Source organism: Myotis daubentonii, chromosome 1 (genome assembly GCF_963259705.1).
Source record: "Myotis daubentonii chromosome 1, mMyoDau2.1, whole genome shotgun sequence".
In the NCBI taxonomy this organism is placed as follows: domain Eukaryota; kingdom Metazoa; phylum Chordata; class Mammalia; order Chiroptera; family Vespertilionidae; genus Myotis; species Myotis daubentonii.
Genome location: NC_081840.1, coordinates 97,062,445 through 97,068,026, shown reverse-complemented (window position 1 = coordinate 97,068,026; position 5,582 = coordinate 97,062,445). Strand labels below are relative to the sequence as shown.

General features: G+C 35.9%; 1 non-coding gene across 1 annotated transcript; it reads right to left on the bottom strand.

The window, feature by feature from the left end:
* Nucleotides 1-2,766: 2,766 nt before the first annotated feature.
* Nucleotides 2,767-2,872, bottom strand: LOC132224056 (U6 spliceosomal RNA). Its single transcript, XR_009450584.1, has one exon. It is a non-coding gene; the product is annotated as a U6 spliceosomal RNA (small nuclear RNA).
* Nucleotides 2,873-5,582: the final 2,710 nt, after the last annotated feature.

Sequence of the window (5,582 nt, the reverse complement as noted above, 5' to 3'; positions counted from 1 at the left end):
CCCACCTTTCTCTGAGATTCATCAGTCTGTCCCATGCTTCCATGTCCGTGGATCTATTTTTTTCCTCAGTTTATTTTGTTCATTAGTTTCCACATATAAGTGAGATCATGTGATACTCGTCTTTTTCTTACTAAACAACTTTTTAAAGTCATGTCAGACAAAATATTCTGAGATATCAAGAGAAATAAATAGATATAAATATAAATAGAAATTCAAGGTAGTTGGTAATTTTAGGCAGGGTTTTTGAAGGCCAGGCAATTAAATGGGTAGAAGTGACGATTAGAGTTATTTATTTGGCCAGGTACTCATGACTCTTCATCATATTATGATTAAAATGGAAACAAATAAAAAAAGATTATGAATGAACCAATGATGATAGTGTATCATACACCAAAGATTTTTATTTTTTCAATTTATTTGTTTACCTGAGACTCATTAGAAAAACAATTGTGGGTGACTCTACTCTTTGTTGTTTTTCTATTTGCGTGTGCTCAAGCAGCTGGCAAATAATTTGTTCAGCTTAGTTTTTAATATATAAAATTCAGAGTAAATTGTTTTCTATTTTCTTTTAAATGGCTTTATTCAGTGTAATTGTTATACAATAAGTTGCACATGTATAAAGTAAACATTTTGATCAGTTTTGACATATTTATACATCTTGAAACCAACACACAATCAAGATAACAAACATAGCCCAGCTGGTGTGGCTCAGTGGTTGAGTGTCAACCTATGAACCAGGAGGTTATGGTTCAATTCCCAGTTAGGGCACATGCCCAGGTTTCAGGCTTGATCCCCAGTAGGGGGTGTGCAGGAGGCAGCCGATCAATGATTCTCTCTCATCATTGATGTTTCTCTCTCTCTCTCCCTTCCTCTCTGAAATCAATAAAAAAATATATTTTTTAAAAAGGTATTTTGTACTTTAATTTGCATTTTTTAAATAATGAATGAGGATGAATATATTTTATGTGTTTATTTGCCATCTATATGTCTTCTTTGGTGATGTACCTATTGGGATCTTTTGAGGTTTTTTTGATTTTCATATTTTAAAAAATTATTATTGAGTTTTGATAGTTCTTTATATATACTAGGTACAAGTCCTTTATCAGATATACGATTTGCAAGTATTTTCTCCTACTCTATAGCATGTCTTTTTATGCTCTTAATAGTTTATTTTAAAAAGCAGAAGTTTTTGATTTTGAAGAAGCCCAATTTGTCAACTTTTACTTGTATGGATTATACTTTTGGTATCATGTTTTTCTTGACCAGATGAAGACATTTGTTGAGTGGTTGCAAAATGCAGAAGAAGAATCTGAATCAGAAGGTGAGGACAATTAGATGGCCGGAGAAGCACAATGCCTAGGTCATCACACAACACTTGGATTGGGAATGCTGAACCATTCGAGAAGAGAAACTTGGCTTGTTTTCACAAAGGAAAAAAAAGAATAGGATAGGTTTCCTTTGTGCAGAGGGGGCAAATGGTTTTTGTTTTTGTTTTGTTTTTAAATGGAGCCCTGAGGCATTAGCTATTATACTTGGGACTCTACCTCTCACTCACTATATGCTAACTTAAAACCATTCAACCAGGAGTCCATTAGGAATCTGAATTACTCAACAGACTCCTCTTTTTTAGCTGTATTTTTCAGGTACTGTGTGGTGAATGCCCCACTGGTGTCTATTACAGGGCCACTTTGGTAGTTGTGTATCTGCTTGTGTATGTGATTTGACAAATAAATGGCTCTTAAATAAATGGTTTTATAAAAAATATATATATATTTTTAAAAATGCCTTTTTAAAAAAAGGTATTTTTGTCCTCACCTAAGGCCACATACACTTTCTCTTATGCTTCTTTCCTAAAAGATTTGTAATTTTAGGCTTTACATTTAGATCTCTGATCCATTTTTGAATTAATTTAGGTACATTGTGCGAGGTATGGGACAAAGTTGTTATTTTTGTTTGTTTTTGCCTGTGGATATCCAGTAATTCTAGCACCATTGTTGAAAAGACCATCCTTTACTACAAAGATTATTTTCATATTATTTCATCTAGACTTAGTTTGAAATTATATATTCTGGAATGATATATTGCTTAGTGTTACGTGCACATGTGCTAAAGGGTAAAGAAAAGTGAGGGAAGGCCAGAACCCAGAATTCAGCATAGTAAGAAGGGGTAAGACATGGGAGGTACCCACAGAGGATCAGTAATATTTCCATCTTGTTAGATGGATGCTGGATACAATATGTGGTCAGAAGAATTCTAAGAAGACCCTAGTGATCTCTGTCCTTTTGTGTTACATTTGTGATTATATCACGTAATGTCTCTCAGTTGATTCTGAGTTCATCAAAGGGAAGCTTTGTCTGGGTGGGCCTAATCTGATCACATGAGCTCTCTAAAAACAGAGAGTTTTTTCCAGGGTTGCAAATTAGGAAGTCAGAGATAGATTCAAAGCATTAGAAGAATTTGATTGACATGTCATTGCTGGCTTGAAGATAGAGGGGCTCACATGTCAAGGGAAGGAGGACTTAAATCCTATCACTCCAAGGAACTAAATTCTGCCAACAAAAATGAGCCTCCAATGAAAATTCAACCTGGCCGATACCTTGATTCCAGCCTTGTGATAACCTCAGCAGAGAACTCTGCCCACCGTGCTGGACTTCTGACATACTAGTACAGAACTGTGAGCCTATAAATGGTTGTTGTTTTAAGCGGCTAATTTTGTAGTAATGTGCTACAGAGCAATAGGAAACTAATGTACACAGGCATTTATTTATTTATGTTTTACATTTCGCAAATTTGCATCTTATTCTTGCAGAGGGGCTATACTCAGCTTCTCTGTATTGTTCCAATTTGAGTATATGTGCTGTGAAGCGAGCACCATGGGTATTTAAATTATTGTAGTTGTGCCTTTTACATATGTTATAAATATTCTTTAGTGTTTAATAAACATTTTTTGCTTTGTAAAATATTTTAAAATTTTTATTTTATGGAGGTATAATTAATATATAACATTGTGTAAGTTTAAGATGTACAGTATGTTGATTTGATACATTTATTTTTTAAAGAGGAAGCCAGCAATTTTCTTGACTTCAATGGGCATTCTGAACAATGCAGATATAAAGAGTGGTGTTGGTGGTAGTGGTGGTGATGTGTGAAAAGAATGTAAAGATTTGACCTATTATTATAATATGTCTTCAAGATAAATCATTGATTATGGGCCATGCCCAAGACCTTTTTAAAATAAGTGTTTTATTAGATTGCATAAAGTTACCAAGCAAAGATTACATCATCGGGCCAAGAATGCAGACTACTATTTATGGAAGCCTGGATTGGGAAAATAATTCAGTCCTGTTTATTCTGTGTAATGATGTTATTGTTACACCAAACATAAGGGTTGTAAAGTGATTGTGTATGTTAGTTTAAATGTGTAAATATTTCTATTATGGCATCCTTATGTACACTGACCATGAATATTTTATTTTATGGTGTGCTTGAAATAAATCCATTATAAGCAAAGAAGGCATTTGAACATGATGTGAAACTGGTATGGCTGCTAGTATCCTGAACAATTCAAATATGGAATTGCTACTGATAATACTAGTGATACAGGAGCACAAACCTAGAGCCTTCTGAAGGCAATTCCATTGATTCCAAACAAACATTTTAACATATTTTAACAGATGTGAGATGAATGGCACCAAATAAATGAAAGTTAAGGTGAATAGCCAGCCACAACATGGCATTTGGATACTGATGTTTTTAAAGTTTGAGACAGCATTATAACTTAGATACATGCCTATATTAACCTCTTCCCTCCCCTGGTCACATTCTCTCATTTCACCCTGTGATGAGATTACCAGGCTTATTTTTTTCTGTAGCTAACAATCATAAAACATTTGTGTTTTTTATCTCTTGTGGTATTTAATTTTATGTGTCAACCTGACTGGGCCATGAGGTGCTTACATATTTGGTCAAACATTATTCTGATGTTTCTGTTAAATTGTTTTTGGATGAGATTAACATTTCAATTGGTAGACTTGAGTAAAGATTGCTTTCCATAAAGTGGTGGGCCTCATCCAATCAGTTGCAGGCCTGAAGAGAACAAAAGGCTGACTGTTCCCCAAGTGAGGGAAAATCCCCTGCCCGATGGCCTTCAACGTGGGACATTGGTTCTTCCTAGTTATACAGCGGCCTGTTGTCTTTGGACTGAAACTGGAGCATCAGCTCAGCAGATTTTAGGTTTGTCAGCCTCCAAAGCTGTCTTAGCCAATTCCCTATCTACCTACCTACCTGTTTTGTGGATTCTGATTCTCTGGAGAATTCCAACTACTCTATCTCTCAAGTAGTTGACTAATTCCCCAACGTAATGAAAGTCCCATGAAGTCAAGGACTTTGTCTTGCTTGTTATTATATTTCCAATGTCCAGATTGGCCCTTAATAATTGTGCAAACAGTTGTTTGCTGAATGAACTTATCTTGCTAGGGGAAGCAGTGATGCATTTAGATGTTTTGGGGATGGCGCTGAACAGGACAAATTTGTCAGCTTGAGAAAACAGCATCAACTTGGGTGACTATTCATGAGTTTTAAATATTGTTTATAGATATTTTAAAATTATATGTGTTAATAGAAAAATTTGAGGCTCTTATACAGAAGGTTTGGCTAGTGTTGAAGTCTTCAATTTTGTGTTTGTTGCCCTAGAGATTCTCAGACTTGCCCATGTCATTCAGCTGAAAGCAACCTATAAAGAAATCAGTGTCAAATATGATTATACATTTTGGTTGCCTCTAGTAGGAAGAAATGGAAGGTATAGAAATCCAAGTGTAGAATGAATGAGAATGTTTTAGTGCACAGTGTTACCATGATGAAGTAGGTAGGTCCTCCATTGTAAGCAGCCTTACAAAGTACAAAGGAGAAATATATTTTGTATAACTGATGTATTTCATGGACTGAACAGTCATTACTTTTCTCTCACTACTGCCTTTATTTTTTCATTTACTTTTTATATGTTTTTATTGATTTTAGAGGAAGGGAGATGGAGAGAGAGATAGAAACATCAACGATGAGAGAGAATCATTGATTGGCTGCCTCCTTCACATCCCCTACTGGGGCTTGAGCCTACAAGCCAAGCATGTGCCCTGACAGGGAATCAAACCGTGACCTCCTGGTTCATGGGTCGATGCTCAGCCACTGAGCCACACCGGCTGGGCATCTCACCACTGCCTTTGAAAAAGCTCTTTCTGATCTCTCTTCTGTGCTCATTGATGGCAATTCTGGGAGTTTTCATCACCTTCAGTCCATATTTGGCTTTAAGAACTATTACATTTTCAGGTATTAAAAGTTCAGTGAATTATAACACAAAACTTCAACCTCATCTCCAATGCCCAGCTTCTCTCCTTCCTCTTTGCCCCTTAAGCCATGGTTCAGGAATCTGCCACCGGTAGAGGGGAGTGGGGTCTGTGTTCTCATTCATGCTCCACCATGCTCTTTCACTTCTCACTCACAAATGTTTTCCTAAGTGGAAGTGGGACAAGGAATGAGAAGGGATGAGAGGAGTAAAGCTCTTTTCACATAGATGATATTGTTTATAA